General features: G+C 39.0%; 1 long non-coding RNA gene across 1 annotated transcript in view; it reads left to right on the plus strand.

Moving 5' to 3' along the window:
* The window catches only part of LOC113904211, a 102,062-nt gene extending 81,914 nt beyond the window's left edge, over positions 1 to 20,148 (plus strand). The window contains exon 3 of the long non-coding RNA XR_003514446.1: positions 19,552 to 20,148. This is a non-coding gene — a long non-coding RNA (uncharacterized LOC113904211). The remainder of the gene's footprint in view (positions 1 to 19,551) is intronic.
* Positions 20,149 to 20,362: the final 214 nt, after the last annotated feature.

Consider the following 20,362-nt stretch of genomic DNA (forward strand, 5'->3'; position numbering starts at 1 on the left):
CCTAGAGTTTGCTGTATATATTTACAACTAATCCAAGCTCACTCTTAAAGAAAGCTATGCCACTTCATTGGTAGTGAGTACCTTATTATAGCAAAATTACCCTAATTCCTTCTCCCTCATTCCTTCACTTACATACAAGCATTCCCAAATACCTATATAGGGGCTTCTCAGGTGGTGCTAGTGGTAAAGAACCCGCCGCCAATGCAGGAGACTTGAAAGCAAGGTTTGATCCTTGGGTCAGGAACATCACCAGAAGGGCATGGCAGCCCACTCCAGTGTTTTTGCCTGGAGAATCCCATGGACAGAGGAGTCTGGCAGGCTATAGTCTATAGGGTAGCAAGGAGTAGGACAGGACTGAGTGACTTAGCACACACACAAATTATTGAATACATTGTTGCTATTATTTTGAAAAAAAAAATGTTATCTACTAGATAATTAAGAACCAAGTAAAAGTAAAATAAAGGGTTTTAGTTTATCTCCGCTTATTCTTTTTCAGTGCTCTCCCTTTCTTTATATAAATTTAAATTTCTTACCAATATTATGTTCCTTCCATCTAAAGAGCTTTTAACATTTCTAGCAAGGCACAATAAGTGGTAATCGATTCTCTCACACTTAAAAAAAAAAGTTTATGATTTAATACTAACTCCAATTTAACATTACAAGTGTTTGCTGTGTCTTTTTATTTTTAATTCTACTTTTCATACACAGAAATTCTTAATTCTTAATATAGCAGCACAATATTTGCTGTATTTTATTATATAAAGACAGATCATATTATTAATTATATAATTGAAGCTCTTTGCATTCTTGCTTGATTTGTTGATTTTTGAAAGAGGAACAATAAATCTTCAACTATGATTGTAGATTTTTTCCCTTTTATATAATGTTTTTCTATTATATATTTCAAAGCTGTTCAGTGAGGTTCATAAAAGTTCAAAATTGTTATTTCTCTATAGTGGATTATTCAATTTGGCAGTATGAAATATTTACCTTTGTTCTATTTGATGCTTGTCACCTTGAATTTTGTGTCAGATAGTAATATTGTCATACTTGCTTTATTTATGGAATACATATTTATTTTTAAACTCCGGATGCCATGGTTTAGGGGTGTCTTGTTCAGATAGCTTATTATTATAATTTGTGTCTTTTTGTGTATGTCTATGTGCCTATGTGTTTGTATTCATGCAGGCATCATTGCATTTTCCTCTTTGTTCTAACATACTCAGCCTTTTAAATAAAGCTTCAGCTATGTTATAAATCTACACTTGATAAATATGAAATAAATATATTAAACATTTATTAAATATATTTGTTAAATGGAATTATATTAGACTAAGTATTATCTATATGTATTTTGATCTTTTAGGGATTTAGAGTGGATGAAGAGGTGAACCAAATGTTCTTATAAAACAATAAATACATTTATTCAATAAAATTTAGACAAAGCAGAAAAAGGGAGAAAAGAATCACCAGCTCTTTTGCTTCCAACAACTACACAACCACTGTTAAACATTTATCCATAAATGCCTATTAAGGGTTTACTATGTGCTTTTTTGGCTTCTCAGGTGATGCTAGTGGTAAAGAATTCACTTGCCACTGTATGAGATGCAAGAGATGTGGGTTCCATTCCTGGGTCGGAAAGATTCCCCCGGAGAAGGCAACCACTCCAGTGTTCTTGCCTGGAGAATCCCATGGACAGAGGAACCTGGCGGACTACAGTCCATGGGGTCATGAAGAGTCAGACACGACTGAGCAACTGAGCACAAGCACGCGTGCCTTTGGGTGTATTTCCTTCTCGTCTAGATTATCCAAGAATAATTAACAAAAAAGAATTTCATATTTTTAGTGCTTATTTTTTACCCGGGAATATTTACAGATTATTCTGTTTAATCCTCACAACAACCTTAGGAAATAAGTAATAAATAAGTAATATGTTAATGGCACTCTAGAGATGGAGAAAGTGAATTTCAGAAAGCTTGTCCAAGATGTCAGTATTAAAATGGCCTTGGAAAACAGGGAGAAATTCCCAATGGAATGAATTATTTTGAACTAATGTTTTTTCTGCTATTGTGAGAAATCAATAGATTTTGCAGAATTTTTAAAAATGGACTTTATTGATTAAGAATATATTTGACTGCCTGAAATAGAGGGAAACTCAATTATCGCAGCTTCATACAATATACATTGAGGTTTTCATCTAACTGTTAAGACTAGACAGCACATTCTGCCATTGTTTGAGGTGCTTTCCTGCCCTGTACTTCCCTTGACACACATATGGTTTTACCCCCATGGTCACAGAATGGAAGTTTCAGCTCCACCTTGCTGTCTATATGTCAGGCAGTCATCGAAATGGGACAAAAAGAGGTGGTACTACAAAAAATTGAAAATATTTCCAGAAATCCCCAGAAACCTGCTTATATCTCTGTGGACAGAAGTGTGCCCAAAGGTCACCTTGATCTGTGACTAAGGTTGGAATTACGGAGGGCCCAGTAGTCACATACGGATGTGTGGACTGGACCGTAAAGAAGGCTGAGTGCTGAAGAAGTGATGCTTTTGAACTGTAGGTCTGGAGAACACACTCGAGAGACCCTTGGACAGCAAGGAGATCAAATCAGTCAGTCCTGAAGGAAATCAACCCTGAATATTCCTTGGGAGGACTGATACTGAACCTGAAGCTCCAATGCTTTGGCCACTGGATGTGAAGAGCCAAGTCATTGAAAAAGACCCTGATGCTGGGAAAGATTGAAGGCAGGAGGAGACGGGGATGACAGAGGTTGAGATGGTTCGATGGCATCATTGACTCAATGGACATGAGTTTGAGCAAACTCCAGGAGATAGCGAAGGACAGGGAAGCCTATTGTACCGCAGTCCATAGGGTCGCAAAGAGTTGAACACAACTGAGCGACTAAAAAACAGATGGAAGGTATATTTTTCTGGGCACATTGCCACCTTAAACAAAATCTGTATTCTCTCCTAATAAGAGAAGAAAAGACTGGATAATGGATAGACAACTAGCAAGATCCACTGCCTGTCCTATATTTAACAAGTAGTTAACCAGACTATAAATTGCCTACCATACTCTTAATGTAGTCTCTTGAGGCAGAGTGGGATTCCTGCTTTTGGAGAAAGAAGAGTGAGGGAAAATATAGTGCTGTATATAGTACATGGAATAAAACTCACTGCTATTAAAGTTTTAAGAGAAACAGTTTTATCCAGTTAGCAAAGAATTTCCCAGTTGTATGATCTGCCCAGAGGATCAGATGCTCTTTGAATTCAGCACTGATAATCTTGCACTTTGCAACTCTCTGCAGTGTCATTATTATGGTTCATTATACTGTTTAATTGTCTTGGCCAACCTTGAAGATGAGTTCAAAATAGCCTCTTGTCCTGAAAATACTCTTCCAGCTCTGCCTATGCTAAGTCAGCAAGGTTTACCTTCCATCAGTAAGTCATTTGGCTTCCCTGGGAGCTCAGTCAATAAAGAATCTGCCTGCAATGTGGGAGACCCAGGTTCGATTCCTGGGTCAGGAAGATCCTCTGGAGAAGGGAATGGCAATCCACTCCAGTATTCTTGCCTGGAGAATCCCATGGACAGAGGAGTCTGGCAGGCTACAGTCCATGGAATTCTAAGCAGTCAGACACAACTGAGCGACTAACACACACAGCAAGTAATTAGGTGAGACAAGAAATAAAGGAAATCAGGAGTCATGGGGGAACACAGTTAAGGGTCTCTGATGCACCTACTGTCAGTGTAGTACTAGAAGCCTCTGATCCAGGTGGTGGTTTAATTGCTAAGTCACGTCTGACCCTTGTAACCCCACGACTGTAGCCCACCAGACTCCTCTGTTCATGGGATTTTCCAGGCAAGAATACTGGAGTGGGTTGCCATGCCCTTCTCCAGGGGGTCTTCCAGACCAAGGAATCAAACTCACCTCTCCTGTATTCTTTACTACTGAGCCAGTTGGGAAGCCCTACTAATCTGAGTTCTATTGCCAGTGAGCAGGGCTAGATTCCACCAGCTATTAATCCCTGCTAAAGTTTGGGTGGGTAAGTTAAAGCAGTGTGTCTCAGATTTTTTCCACCAGCACACCTCTTGAGACGCGGCACTGAACCTGGGAAGGTGTACATGTGTATGAGATGAGGCATGGTAACAGTGATGCGTGTGTATGTAAAACATGCCATGTAGCATTATTCACTTAAAAATTTTATTTATTTATTCTGGCAGCACCAGTCTTAGATGCATTCTGCAAGACCTGTAGTTGTGCCATGCAAACTCTTGGTTGTAGCTTGTGGGATCCAGTTCCCTGACCAGGGATCAAACCCAGACTCCTTGTACTGGGAGCATGGAGTCTTAGCCACTGGACCACCAGGGAGTCCCCTAATTCATTTTTATTCTGGAAAACATCCCATAATTTTTCTAGTGGGGTGGGAATTCTTTCACTCTCAATTTATAGACTTCCACTGAAGTTCTAGGGGGTTGTGAGGTTTGGTTAATTCTATAACTGGCCACCATTATTCATTCGGTGACCCAACTGGAATCAGTAAGATTCACAGTGTCTTTTTTCCTGAGATTCCTAGGAGAGACACTTGCTTTTTCCCCCCTGTTATTTAAGACAAAGAAGATGTACAGCCTGAAGCTCTGGTACTCATCTTCTGATTATAAGAATGAAGTCAGTATGGAGGAGAGAATATTCTGAGAGAGGATGAAAATAAACAATGTCTAGGAGACATTTTTTTGAGCCTCTGGACAAGCTATACCTGAAACCAGTCCTGTTCCTGCACTTTTCATTCATATGAAGCAAATATGTTCCTTTTGCATTTAAGCCACCTGGGTCCTTTGTGCCACTTGAAATAAACAAATAAAAATCACTAGCACAAACTCCATATCCTCAAAATTATTTGAAATTTTGGGTTTTAGCCAGACAATTCACACACACTTAGAATTCTCTTCAATAATATAAATATATATATATATATATATTTCAATATAAAAATGTTTAAATTTTCATTTAAATTACTGCCTTAGAAATCTTAAAGTGAAATTTATTTTCCAGGAGATGTCATATTTATTATATAGCTTCTCATTCCCTTGACACAATTCTGCATGTGCCAGGTGGTAGATCTACTACAATTTTAGAAACACAAGCTTGAAGAGCTGTGCATACAAGTATAATAGGGAACTTCTGAAAACAGAAAGTTTTTAGGACTCAAAGACATGGGGCTGTAATGGTAAGATAATAGGCTTTGGCACAGGGAGACCCGTTTGGGATTTTACAAATAGGTAGCACTCACTCTATCCACAGATAAAGCTTTTTTTTTTTTTGTAGCAGGATATACCAATATAAAAATTCCATAAGCCAGTGACTAGTGGGCTTCACAATCTGAAATTCAACAACTTTATTGAAATAGCTCCGTGTAAGCAGAGATATCCCACATTATAAAGTGTGACCACTGACACTGAAGGCATCTGGGAAGTGTGTTCTCTTTAAAGAAATTTCTCAGGTGATTATTTCCCTACAGCACAGTGTCTTTTAGATTATGACAACTGAGATCAGTTTTTTTTTTCATAACAGCATTTTATTTTTTTTTTGAACTTTTTATTTTGTCTTGGGGAATAGCCCATTAACAATGTCATGAGTGTTTCAGGTAAACAGTGAAGGGCCTCAGCTATGGATACATATGTATCCACCTCTCCCAAACCGCTCTCCCATCCAGGCTGCCACATAACACTGAGCAGAGTTCCCTGATCTATGCAATAGATCCTTGTTGGTTATCCATTTTAAATAGAGCAGTGGGTACATGTCTATCCCCAACTTCCTAACTATCCCTTTCTCCCAGTGACCATAAGTTCATTTTCTAAGTCTCACAACATTACTTTAAACTCCTATTTTTCAAAGGATTCAGAATTGAGGTGGGGGTGAAAATAGTACAGATGCTTGGTTCATGCTCTGGAAAGTTCTTTTTTTCCTATCCAGAGCCCAATGTGCATAAACTGAGGAAGACTGTAGGTGATCAAGACATTGTCTTTCATCAGATTTCTTTCAAGTGAACTTCTTAAGCAGATGCTCACCAGTCATTTACCAGAGAGTAGAATGCATCTGACTCAAAGGGATTATTTCAACGCCTCTGTGATTCCAGGAATCCCAAAGAAATGAGGAAAATTCAGCCAGGTATCCTGATGTCTTTGTTCATCTGTTAGCTAACACTCCAGTAACTGAAGGACTTCCCTGGTGGCTTAGTCAGTAAAGAATCCACCTGCAATGCAGGAGATGCAAGCTTGATCCCTGTGATCAGGAAGATCTCCTGGAGAAGGAAATGGCAATCTACTCCCATAATCTTGCCTGGGAAATCCCATGGTCGGAGGAGCCTGGTGGACTAGCCTTAGCGACCACACAACCACCTGAAAAAGAGAGTGTTGTTAGCTGTCATTGCTAAGAATAAACTGTCCATATGGCTAAGAAAATAACTACAATAAATTAACATTTTCAGCAATATACATAATTGATGACAGTGAGAGCTCTCTAGAATGTTTTTTTCCTTAATGTTTGAATCACACAAGGATTTGTTTTTCATTGTACACAGTAAGAGCAACCAAACACAAGTATTCAGAAACTCTGAATTCCCATCCCTTGTTTTCTCAGTTTGTCCTAACACGATGGTGTGACTTTGATCTTCCATAGATTAACTGTTTGGGTGCTCCTCAATCTTGGTAGCCTCTTAAATACTCCACAAAAACTACTGAATGTCCTTTTGAGAATATTATACACTAAAATAATTTCAATATACCAGTTCTTATGTGTGCTAAGTTGCTTCAGTCCTATTTGACTCTTTGTGACCCTTCGGACTATAGCCTTCCAGACTCCTCTGTCCATGGGATTTCTTAGGCAAGAATACTAGAGTGGACTGCCATGCCCTACTCCAGGGGATCTTCCACCCAGGAATCAAATCTGCATCTCTTATGACTCCTGCATAGCAGGTGGATTCTTTACCACTGAGCCACCTGGGAAGCCAGTGGGGAAGTTCTTTTCAGATATACAAATAAAAAGGAGTATTTATGTATTAACAAAAGTTCTGGATAACAAATATCCGTTATGGACTCTAGTAATAAAAGGACATAAGTTTTAAGAAAATGGCAGTGCTTAATTGCAGTCCATAAATTTCAATTTGATTATATCTCTCTCCTTAAATCTTCCATTGAGAAGTAATGAGTGGGTTCAGAAGCCCAGGCAGAGAAAAGAAAATTTATGTTTATTAGGTGTCGACCATGTTTTAGGTTCTTTACATATATTAGGTCATTCATATTTATTATTATAAAAGCAGATGAGGAAACATGTACATTAATCCAAATAATTCTAGTAATTCAACAGCCACAAAACAAAGTGGGAAAGGAGGTGACAATTTATGACAAAGCCTTGACAGGTGTTTTGAAAAAAAGATAATAGGTCAGAGCAAGGACCAACATTGTGCTATGATTATACAAGTCCTGGTACCTGTCCCAGTCAGCTATAACAAAGGCAGCCTGGTAGTGGAAGAATAAAATAGGATCTAAACTTTCAGACACTCCTTAACCTGTTCCTCTTACTGGAAATATGTTATATTCCAATTGCTATCTTTACTTCTCATCCACACATACTATTCTGTTTTTGGCAAAACATACATTTAAATTTATCATTTGATTTTAGATCAAACAGTTCAAAAGTGCATGAGAAGAAGTTCTCCCACCCACCTACTCTATTCTTACTCCCCAGAGGTGACAATTTTGGGTGTCTGCTGTTAGCTTCATTGGTTGTATGCCCATAATTTAAAATAGTATTGTCATACTCTTATTTCTTGATTTTTAGATGCTATACTGTCTTATGATGCCACATAATGCAAGATAAAGATTTAATTCACATAAACAATATATTCATTCTTTTTAGACTCTTTTCTCATAAATGTTATCACAGAATATTGGGTATAGTTCTCTGTATTATACAGAGGTCCTTGTTGGTTAGATATTTTATATAGAGTAGTATATGTTAAATAACTTTTCTTGGAATTTAAGTTCACTTCCACTCTTGTCTTCTCTCCATGAAAGTGGAAAATCAATTGTGATGCTTTCCAACATAGTCATAGTGTGATTTTCCACATGTTCTTAATTGCTGAATGGCATTATCAGAAACTGTCATTTTATTTGTGTGTGTGTGTGTGCTCAGTTGTGTCCAACTCTATGTGACCTCTGGGACTGTAGACTGCCAGGCTCCTCTGTCCATGGAATTTTCCAGGCAAAAATATTGGACTGGGTTACCACTTCCTCCTCCAGGAGATCTTCCCAACCCAGGGACTGAACCCATGTCTCTTGCATCTTCTGCACTGGCAGGCAGATTCTTTACCACTGAGCCACCTGGGAAGTCCCTAGTTTTATTTATCACAGTAATAGACATCTGACCACCCTTGTAACCTGACCCTGTTTTTCCTTTTTTTTTTTTTTTTTTTGAGGGAGAATTGAATAACACACATAACATATGTCAATTTAATGGAAAAAAAATCTGTCAAACTGATTTGGCTTCCTGTGGATTGATTCAGTTGACTGAATTTTCTACATTTCAGAAAAAAATAGGTATTTTTATGACATGCAAATGCAGCCTAAATTTTGGTCTCAGAATTGCTGAGTTCAGGAAAGACTTCTGAAAGCTGAGAAGCCTAGACAAGCATTTGCTTTCAGCTGTTGAACTTCTGAGGATGGGTTCCAGATAAAACTAAGTGACACTATGCTGAGAGTAAGCCTGACACACATTAAGATGAAAAAGTAAGAGTCAATCTGATGACTCCTAGTGTTAACCAGAGTTAATTAGGGGCTTGTGGTGGGCCAGCATGAAACAAGCCATTACAAAATGAACTGAGTTATTCTGTACTTCTCCAACTCCTGACTTCTTAACAGCAAGGTGAACCCCAAGAACACAGTTCACATAAAGATTGGTTTGCATTCAGGAAAAAATATTTGCATGTTAGGAACTGATAAGTACACAAGTGTATCAATTATTTCTCACCCAACAAAGGTCCTGGAGAATTTCTGTCTCCAGAAAAGAAAACTGATGTCAACTTCCGTTTAAGACCTGATACAGCACTTTTGAATATGCCACTTTCCAATCTGAGAATTTACATTTTTGTTGCTGTTTTCTTCCAACTGACCATGAGGCACATTGTCCAGATTCTGCGACTGATGTCATCTGAGGGGCTGGACTGAAATAAAACAAACTGGGAACATCTTCCCACAGAGCTGCGAGAGCAAGGGGTGCTCACTAATAAATTTTTCTCTTTAAAAGTTGATGTTGAACTTTCCTTGTCAATAAACCTTGTATTGCTGGGTATTTTAAGGTGTTTACCTAGGATCCAACACACTTTAACCTATGTAGTACTGGTGATAATTGCTGAATTTCTAAATTAATAGGAAAACTGGCACTATACTAGATAATATCAGAGTTTATTATTTGTGAAGTGCCAATTTTCTGTAATTAGGGAAGATTGCTAATTATCACTGGAACTATTTATTAATGTCTGAAGGAAGAAAGATAAAAATTAATAGAAATGGTTTTTTAGTGGCTAAAATTTTTAAAGGCTACTTGATGTTATCCTTTCAACGAATCCAGCTCCTCTATATCTTATCAAACAACTGGGCCATTGTGAGGAAAGTGGAAGTAACACTATTTCCCTAAATTCTGTGATGGAGTGATTAAGATGAGATGCTTACAACTCAACTAGTACTTTCATGTTCAAATGCAAATTGGAAAAATGAAAGTCGCTCAGTCATGTCCGACTCTTTGCAACCCCACGGACTATAGCCCACCAGGCTCCTCTGTCCATGGAATTCTCCAGGCAAGAATACTGGAGAGGGTTGCCATCCCTCTTCTTGGGGATCTTCCCAACCCAGGGATTGAGTCCAGGTCGCCCACATTGCAGGCAGATTCTTTACCATGTGAGCCACCAGGGAAGTCCCAAATTGGGAAAGTCCCTACTTAATCATGTACCACCAGTACCTTTTTATGTAAGGACAAATTGGCCCTGGTTTATTAATAAAGGGCATAGTCTTCATTTATTTAGTGCTATGAAAAGAGGCATTTATTTGTAAGTTTTGCCTATAGCAATGCTAATCTTCACTGTTACATCACATAATTTGAGGAATATGATAAGCTATGAACAATAGTGTTGAAAATGAGCTATCATTTTCAAAGTTTATAGAATGTTTATCACAGACAGCCTCTTAAGTTTTATTTCTAGGCATCTTCTTGGACCCAAAATAAAAATTACAAATGTTAAGTGATGTTTTAAAGATCTTAAATCTTTTTTTTTTTTTTTAACTTGTCAAGAGGAGTTTAAAATATGTGCTCATTAACATCAGGAAATATCAGAAAAATGATAAACTTTTTAATTTAGCCAATGAGTTTTTAAAAAGTCATTATGAGATAGTGACCTATTTATTCAACAAACATTTTCTGACCCTCTACTCTGAGAAAGAGGCTCGGGCAATTGGAGACTGGTTGGTTTTTGGACTAGATAGATGAAAAGGAAGAAAAAAAGTTGGAAAAAAATATTGATGATCTGGGGTCAGGTTGAAGCTGAGATGTGCTTGTCTGTAGAGGATAGACAAAGAAGACTGAGTGATTAAAGTGATGCCAATGAATTTAGGGTCAGGAAGAAGGTGAACACAGAGTCAGGGAACCAGTGAGGATGATAAGCTGAAAACATGGAAAAAATGTTCTTGGCTGAATGGAGCGGTGGACATAATTCAATTCAATTCAGAGCAGTATTGATTGAGTTCCTCCTAGGTGTTGAATATAGTCCTTGAAAACTTAGGTAAGAAAAATTGGTGAACACACATGATATTTTACCGGTGATGTCAAATATTCTTTCTCCTTCCCATTAGGTAGTAAGTGGTACTGAAGTTTAAAATTAGAGCTAGTGGACATCAGACAATATTTTGCACTTTAGGTTTTCCAAAGCTTGAATAACATATTATATTGGGAAGGGATCTTAGATGAAATCTAATCTAGCTTACTACTCCATGGTGAAGTCCCTGGGGACATTTATTCCAGGAAAGGTTAACACTTTCCTGAGGATCGTATTGGATTATTGAAGGAAAGGGAGCTTACAGTTCCTCTATCTTATTTCAGCCTGGAAGCAGCAAGCTGGAGAACTAGCCTATGGACCGTCCTTAGATGATAGTTTTCCTACACTGTTATTGCATGGTTATCCTAGCTTTGACCTACTGGGATCAAGACAATATCTTTCCCAATACTTGGCACTGAGAAATTCGTGCAATTTCCCAATATACTCTCATCAGGAAGAGTCCAGGGAAAACTGCTTAGGTTACTTCACTTCCTACTTTTCAAGATTTATGAGACTGTCTGGCTCAAAAAGGGCTTCCCAGGTGGTGCTTGTGGTAAAGAACCTGCCTGCCAATGCAGGAAACTTATATAAGAGACACGAGTTAGATCTCTGGGTTGGGAAGATCCTCTGGAGGAGGGCACGGCAACCCACTCTAGTCTCCTTGTCTGGAGAATCACATGGACAGAGGAGCCTGGAGGGCTACAGTCCATAGGGTCACACAGAGTCAGGCATGACTGAAGCAACTTAGCAAGCACTAACTGGCTAAAAAAAGAAAAAAAAAAAAAAATCCAGGGCCACTATATCAGACCACCAAAGTCTCTAGCTGTAAGCAACAGAAACTTACTATCATTGATGTATGCAGAAAAGAAATTTACTGAAAAGGCTCAGCTGGTAAAGAATCCACCTGTAATGTGCTGAGACCTGGGTTCTATCCCTGGGTTGGGAAGATCCCCTGGAGAAGGGAAAGGCTACCCAGTACAGTATTCTGGCCTAGAGAATTTCATGGATGGGGTTGCAAAGAGTTGGACATGACTGAGCAACTTTCACTTTCTTTCAAAAAGATAAATTGAGTAGTTTACAGAATCTCCACCAGGGCCAGAAAACTAACCCCAGAGCTTAAGCAGCCAGGAATGAGGCCCAATGTCACGTTTCAGTTGGTTTCCAGTGAAGAGATCACTGGCATGGGCACTGTACTCCAAGAGATTTACTTCCTCCCCTGCAGAATTTGGAGCCTGGAGCTGCTCCCAGCATCACAGCAGTCACTTCCTGGATGCTGCAGAGAGGCTATCCAGCTCATCCTAGTCCAGCTCTTGGTAATTGCTAGGACTCCTGCGGGTATAATGGCTGTGAAGATGGCATGCATGCTCAGTCATGTCCAACTTCTAGAAAACCTCATGGACTGTAGCCTTACAGAGTCCTCTATCCATGGGATTCTCCAGGCAAGAATACTGGAATGGATTGCCATTTCCTTTCTCTAGGGGATCTTCCCTATGCAGGGATTGAACCCGAGTCTCCTGCATTGGCAGGCAGATTCTTAACCACAGAACCACCTGGAAAATCCTATAAAGATAGCTCACTGCACCAAATAAGACTTCTTGAAACACAGGCAGAGAATTCAGAAGCTGGGCAGCCACCAAGACTGGCAAAATTATCCTTGGTGCCCACTTACCTCCTTACTTCATAACTTCTCATCTTAGATTTATGCAAAGACCAAAATTCTCTGTGCCTTTATTACTTTTCTAAGATGTTCTCTAGGAGGTAGGAGATTAAATAATTTCATTTCTAAATAATACTTGTTCTTGCTAATTTACATACAGGCTGCATGCAGGAGTAAGAATATTAATGACATTACTTTTAAAAGTAAATAAGTGATAATGACACAGTATTTAAGATTTACTGCATTTAGCCTCTGTGGGTAACCAGGGATCATCTTTTTTTCAAGTGCTCAGAAATCATGGGCATTAAAAGAAGAGAAAATGGAATTGTAATAGTTTGTATAGCTTTCCTTTGGGGATCTTTATTTATTTAGGAGATGAGAGTTTAGAACCTTTCTCCCTTCATCCCTGACCATGCATGATTAGATCCACAGAACAAAATATATGAAATATGAAATATGCTTAGTCATGCAGTTTCTTTACAAGACCATGGAATATCTGTAATGACGGACCTGGATAATAATAATGCAGAATACATAGAGTGCTCAGGGCACTGAAAGACATCATTCTGAGTCCTTTACGTGAGTTAACGTAATTCACAACCACCCAAGGAAGAAAGGCTCTTCTCCCATTTTGTGTATGAGGACATGGAAGCAGAGAGAGCAAGTTACCCACCCAGGGTTCTACATCTTGTAAGTGGCCAGAGTCAGATTGGAAACCAGAGTCTGACCCACTCACTGTGCGTGTTAGAAAATCACGCACAGTGATGCTATCAGCTTTCCCTGTGGCAGGTCAGAAGTGACATTCCTGTAACAGAGGGGCTTTTGCTCCGGCGGCTGGCACTTCTCAGCTGAAATGAGAAGCCGTTTTACCGCCACCAGTACAACAAAACATGTTGACCTTTTTTGCCCCCCTCTCAGTCCAATCCCAAAGGCAGGGAGCAATGTGACTACTCAGTGTGAAAAATATCCCAAGCATCTCAGCTGATAAATTCTAATGGAGCTCCGATGCCTTTGGTGACTGTTCAGATTCGTTTAGTGCACCAAGCATAAACTGCTTAAATCTTTCACATACAACCATTCTATTGCCTATTAATTAGAACCGTCTTTTAATTGCATTGGTGCTTCAGAATTAAGTCAATATAGTTACAGGGATAGAATCCCCTGAAGGAAAAATTTCTCTTTATAGGAAGCAAGTGATGTTAAATAGGAAGCAAGCAATGTTTAAAAAAACAGCAGAAGCAGCAAACAATAAAACTTCGCATAACATCCCCAAAACACCCCCACAAAAATCTCCCTAAATCATTTGAGGATAAAACTCCATTTTCCTAGCTGCAGATTAAAATATACTGGGTGCTAAGTCTCCCTGCATATCCTTGCTATGCTGTGCTGTTGAAGTGTTCTTTCTGTATCTTCAGCTTCCTCTCTTTGTAACTGATTTCTTCCCCCCACTATGTGAGGTAGCCAGTAGCTTCTGACTGTTTACAGACTTTCTCGTCCATCAAAACAGGAAAAAAGAAAATCACACATCAGTCTTTGCCTTTTGATGGATTGGTTCTATTTTTTATTTCACTGATTAAACATTACCTCATCCAAGCATTTGCATTTTAGGTCACTTTAGCTCTCAGAGTCTCAAGGAACGTCAGCAATTGGCAAAGCCTGGGGAATCTGGAGGCAAGGCAAGAAGGGTTGAAATTATCCAGAGGTCCTGAAGGTAGACTTGATTTGACATTTCAGGGGAGCTGTTGAATTTGGGCAGTGGAAACATTTATAACTTTTCTCCCTGACCTTTCAGAGGGACAAAGAGATAGTCAGCAGATTTAGGCAGAGACTTGGTCCTGGGTTGCTGGTGGGTATGGGGTCCCAGCTTCGCCTGCCCTCTCTGGCCACCCCCAACTCCATTCCCATCCTATGGTCATCTCCCCAACACCCAAATCTCAGCCAAAACCTGATTCTCCCTCCTTCTCACCCAAAATGCCTGGAAGTATATATGTGGATTGTCATCACAATCATGGTTAATGTCACGAAGTTCCTGACGTCTGTTCATTAGTGGAGGTTGGACTATATTCAATCCAGTCTGGATCATGCTGCTTTGAAAAATAATCTTACGAACATGCTCATACCACGACGCATGGCCTATATTTCAAGTAGTATTAGCTCCTTGCTCTCTGGAGTTCTGAGTCAGGCTTTTTATAGTTCACATAACCTAGATTTGTGAGTCACTATGGACAATAAATAGCAATCCCCCTGCTACCATGAGTCTTGGGATCAATGCCAGGTGTCAGGGTTGTTGATGCCACTGCTTGCTGACGACAAATGTGCTGTAAAACCCATGGTCCTGCGAGGCCTCAGTTTCCTCATCTCTAAAATGAGAGGGTTTTCTAAAAAGATTTCTAAAAGAAATCTCCATAATTTATTTGGAATCAGGGGCATGTCTCTTGTTTAACTTTTATTCTGAATGAAAACTTTTAAAGACCTTCATTTTATCTTACATCTGAAACAGCCTCTTCTTTTTCACCATGTTTCATGGATAAAGCTCACACTGGATTGGAAAAGAGGACAGGATACCAAGCTGGTGGGAAATTTTGGATCACATGCTCTGACTCATGGTTCCGAATAAAGAGAAAATGGGCAGAGCAAAGGGGCAAATAAAGAAAGTATCTCTTTGCTCCCAGCTGTGCTTCCATCCTCTGAAGCGTGTTGATGAAGCCCTGGAGATATCATTAATTTCTCTTGCTGCCTTCCTTAAGCCTGAGTGGCCAGCCATGGAAAGATGGGGCTGGCCCTCTGCTGCTGTGGACAGCTCTAGTGCTCATCCTGGCCTGGAAGAAACGGAAAGTGAAGTTAATACCCAAGGAATAAGTGAATGCTGGCTGCTGTGGCAAAGCATTCCAGCAGAGTGGCCGGTAGGATGGTACGTGGTCCACGGTTAGACAGCATGACATAGAAGACACCTCGTTTCTCTGACTCTTTGATACTTAACGAAACACCACACATACAGTAGTGCTGTGTTTTGTTGGTTTCCCTTGCTTCTTCTTTAATCTGGTCTCCCTTGATTCTTCTTGTCTCGTATAGTGTCTCTGGGTTTTAAGGACCAATTTAGTTTTTGCACTTTCTTTTGCATCTCTTCAACTCCCATCCAGCCTCATTTGTTTTCCTATTTCCTTTTCCTTTTTTTCTCTACCTATTAAGGCACCTGTCGTGTACTCATCCCCAGGGGCCCAAGTGGCAGGTTCCTTAATTCGTGGAATGCTTACTTTTACTGACACTTTGGAGATGGGGCCAAGTTTCCTTAAAAAAGAAAAAAAAAAATCCCTGATACTGTCTGTGTATATCTCTAAGGCTCAAATAATTGAAAAGAGTATTGTTTGAGGAGAGATTGCTTCTAAGGAGCAGTACACAAGGAAGAAAATCTGATTATCCCAAGTGAAATTTCTAACAAATCATGAACTCTACAAGAAAGAAAAACACCTCTCTGTGGTGACCAAGGTACCATGTCAGCTTAGAAGCTGACATCATAGAAAAGCCTTTGTGCATAAATAGACCGTGTTAATAATATTTATGATTCAGCCTCCCCCCCCTCCCCACCTTGTAAGTATCAAGCTGTATCCTAGAGGAACAAAAATAAAAGAAGTTGATGTCTACAATATAACTATTAAGGGGGAAATTCACTCCACTGTTATTTCGATGTAATTGGTACTGAGCATGACAATGCCCTTGTAATTGGGTCTGTACTTGTTCACTTCAAGGGTTCCATGCTATTTCTACTTGAACCCATTTTTTGATACCGTTCAGCTCAGCAGTGCCAGCTAACTCTTGTTATGTAGTTGAAAAACTGTGGCCATTAAAAATAGGATACGGTGTGATTTTGTTTTGCAGCACTGCATGGAAAATCAGTTGCTGTTCATAACAGCTCTGTGGTTGGTTGATTTAAAGCAGGGGGGTGACTCGGAATTGACAAGCAGACAGTTTGTGAAAAGGGATATTGTATCTTTAAGGCTTTCTGACTGATTGTGTTTAACTGCGCCACGCAGCAGGCAGTAATTAGGCTGTAGCTTCACCGAGCGCTTAAAGCACCAGCTCTGGTTCTCAGTTCTCCAGATTCTTTTTTTTAGCACAAACATTTTTTTTTTTTTGGGAGGGGGGTGGTTTGAAGCCATGATTTTTTTTTTTTTTTCAAATAAACCATGAGTGAGTGTCTAAGTGAGCACATGAAAAGCTGACCCCAGAGGCTTCCTGTGTAGACTGTCTCCAGAGACCGCTCTGTTCTGATGGACTCTTGGGAGACCAGACGGTCACCCTGGGAAGCGGTGAGAACCCTGATGGGTGTGCAGGATGCTAGAGAAGGTCAACGTGCTCTTGAAATGAAAGGAAGGCAGTTCTTATAACATGACATGGTTTCTTCTGGCCCAGTTCGCAATGTTAATGAGACTAGTTGAAGCCTGCTTCTGAGATTAATAGACAAAGTGCCTAATAATTTTTGTTTAGGGGAAAGAGAAATTTCCCTTTACCTATTAGGTAGAAAAGAGAGTATGCTATAGAAACAAAGCAAATAAGCCATTAGTTTAAGGAAAACTTTCCATCTACCACTCTGCCTCTGGTTTCCCCCCAACCCCTCTGACCACTTCACCTCCTTCAAATACTGCTGTGACAAACATTGTCAATTGTTATTATTTGGTAAAGCCTGAGTTTCAAGTTTTTCAGGCGTTTGTTATCACAGAGGAGCAGTTGACAGATTTTACATTGACCTTATAAAAAATGAGCCTTTAATTACTGGTTGACCATGGTAGCTCTCTTCGTTCTGAGTCAGGCCACAGGGGCTGAGTCTCAGCTAAGGTGCAAGATGCTCCAGTAGTGCCATGAGAGAGAAAACTGTCCTGGAAATGGACTGTGGTCGCGACTGCACTGTGTACAAGCTTTGCTTCCTTTTCCTGGTTGTCTGGGGGAGATATTCCATACAGATTTGCGTACCATTTGATTTTTACATTGTTAGGCTTTTTTTTTTTTCCTTATTAAGTCAATTCCTTTTTTTTGGAAAAACCCGTCTTTTAGTGATACCTATAAGTATCTTTACATATCCCTTCTAACACTTCTGTAGATTACAAACGTATAGGGATCACAGACATTTTGATTTAAAATGATAACTTTTCATTCTTGTGGCTCCTGCCAGAGTTTTAGATATGCTTTACCTCAAATGGTATTGTTTAGTCTCCCTACCCATTGTAAGGGTAGCAGGGCAGCTGAGAGCACAACGTTCAGATACTCAGGAGCTGGATTTTGAAGGGGGCTGGGGTTAGGCATCAGCTTTGCTGGATTTCTGCTCTTTTCACTATAACCTGGTCATATATCCAATCCCAGAATGAAGAATCTTCTAATTTAACAGTAATAGAAATGGGGACTTCCCTGGTGGTCCAGTGGCTAAGACTCTGTGTTCCCAATGCAAGGTTCTGTCCTTGGTCAGGGAACTAGAGCCCACATGCTGCAACTAAGACCGCGTGCAACCAAATACATAAATAAATTGTATTTTCTTAAAGAGTAATAGAAACATTTTGTTATAACTTGTCTAGTTAAAACCTGGAATTCAAAGTTGAAAATAGGTCTCCAGGAGGGGATGCTGATTTTTAAAAGTTGCTTCTACCAGTTTTATGCCAATGTTTGTACTTTCTCTAAAGAGTTTCAAACATTCAGAAGCATTCTATTCTCTTGGTTTTAATTTTTTTTTTTTTTTTTGGACTGCCTTGAAGATAAATTACTTCAATCTGTAGGCTAAGTTGCATTGATGTATTTATCTTTCCCAACATGCTTTCTCCTAAGGTCAGTCTTTCTTTGAAAGATTTGATTTAAATAAATTATAAATGTGTACCAAAATCTATTTGCTATTAGTGTAAACACATTCAAAATAGATCCCACTGTTGCTTGGAAAGAAACAAAGATGAATTCCATTCTATAGCTCAAATTTCAAATGTGCATGTGTACTTTTAAGTATGTCTACATCTAAATATTGAGGTCAATATTTCTATAAATTCCTAAAGTTGGTTCATTTTATAATGCTGATAAATGTTCCTTGGAATTAGGATGTATAGAAGATCAAAGATTAAATTGCAATTTTCCCCCCAAAGTGACAATGAGCCTAATTTACTGTCAGTTAATGCCAGGTGTTTCTCCCCCTTGTATTAAGTTCTTCAAAACAGTGGCTGCAGAGGACACCATTCACAGAGGCTTAGCACTGGGGAGAAAATGATTACATTAAATCGAATGATATGAATAATTCATGACATCACGTTTTGTAATCCTGGTGTTAAGCATAAAACCAGTGGTTTATTTTTCAGCAAAATGTTTTTGTATCATTTTAGATAGTGCATAATGCAAAACAATAACTGCATACATAATGCAAGAAGGATGGTGGTGAATAGGGTCCTTAATAGTGCTTGCAGCATCAACTGGGGTATGATCACAATAAACACATTTTGAGCCAATGCCCATGGGTGCCCATCGCTTGCTGGAATCTTCTGAGTCCAATAGAATGTCTGCCTTTTAATTTGTTTTTGAATATTACACCTGACCTTTACCAAGGATCCGAAAGTCAGTCCTTGTATATTGCTAAAACTATGAATCCTTTCATCCCACTTTCTTTTCAGTATGCTGGGAGGGCAATTCTACTGGGGGTAAATAGCAGATTTTTTAAATGGTCTTTTATTTTCCAATCTGGAGTTGGAAATTCTAGAAACATCCATAGAGTCTGAACTTAACATTCTTCAATAAAGACCTTAAATCTTCTGGAATAATATGCCAGTTATTTAGCAATTCAGCCAGGTACCTATTAGGAATGTTATTTAAATCTCCGAGACTAAATAAATGATTCCTTATCTTATGTAAATCTTCTTGCTGTTTCTTAGGAAAAAAAAAATCTTTTCTTTATAATTGTCAAAGGAGATTGAAGGTGGCCCTGAAAGCCTTCATGAAGCAATTTCCAGGTCATGTACACTGTAGCAATACCCTAACATGAGTCTGATTATTCTGCCGCATTTCAGGCTGAAATAATTGTGGACCCAGACCATCTGCGGCTGCCTTTTCCAGCACCTTCCTGTGGACAGCTCCAGGGCACTCTCGGGAAAGCCAGAACGGACTCCTGCTGATTCGCCCACATATTTGTCTTGAATGAAAGAATGGCATGTGCCAGTTGATTTCAAAGCTTTTCACAAACCATCCCCACATTTGAAGTCTCAGGAGTTTATGTCACGCATTTGTATTACTTACAAGTAATTAAATATACCATTGGTGTTTTACAACACAAACACATCTGCTGATAATATTGTAAATAACCTGTATTATTGTTTGTTTGAAACAATACATTCATAATTAATGGTTGGTCAGGAACCTTGAAATCCTGACCTATTTATAATAAATATTGATTACCACATATATGAACAATAGTTTGTTTGAAATTCTTTCTTCACAAAAGGATAATCTGGAAGCATGTTCAAGTGTTTTGTTATCTTTATTTACTCTGATCCCAAGAATATTGTTTAAATCCTTAGTTTTAAGATTTTAAATAGACTGCCAAAATAGGTAGATGATGATAATGTTGTTGGGGAAAAATTAAAAGATGTAGCATATAGTAGTGCATTATAAGGTCTTGTTGAGAATGTCTGATGGAAAAAAGTCTTGATGACCCAAATAAAAGGTGTGGAAATGGGAACACTGCGTTTGATTCAATATAGAAATGCTGAGATGCATGATACATGCATTGTAGCTTGAGATTTGTCCTTCTGTGAAAGAGATGTGAATTACCTAGAACTAACAGAAAGCAGTAATCAAACTCTGTAAGGGAACTGATATTTT

This window comes from Bos indicus x Bos taurus, chromosome 14 (genome assembly GCF_003369695.1).
Source record: "Bos indicus x Bos taurus breed Angus x Brahman F1 hybrid chromosome 14, Bos_hybrid_MaternalHap_v2.0, whole genome shotgun sequence".
NCBI lineage: Eukaryota > Metazoa > Chordata > Mammalia > Artiodactyla > Bovidae > Bos > Bos indicus x Bos taurus.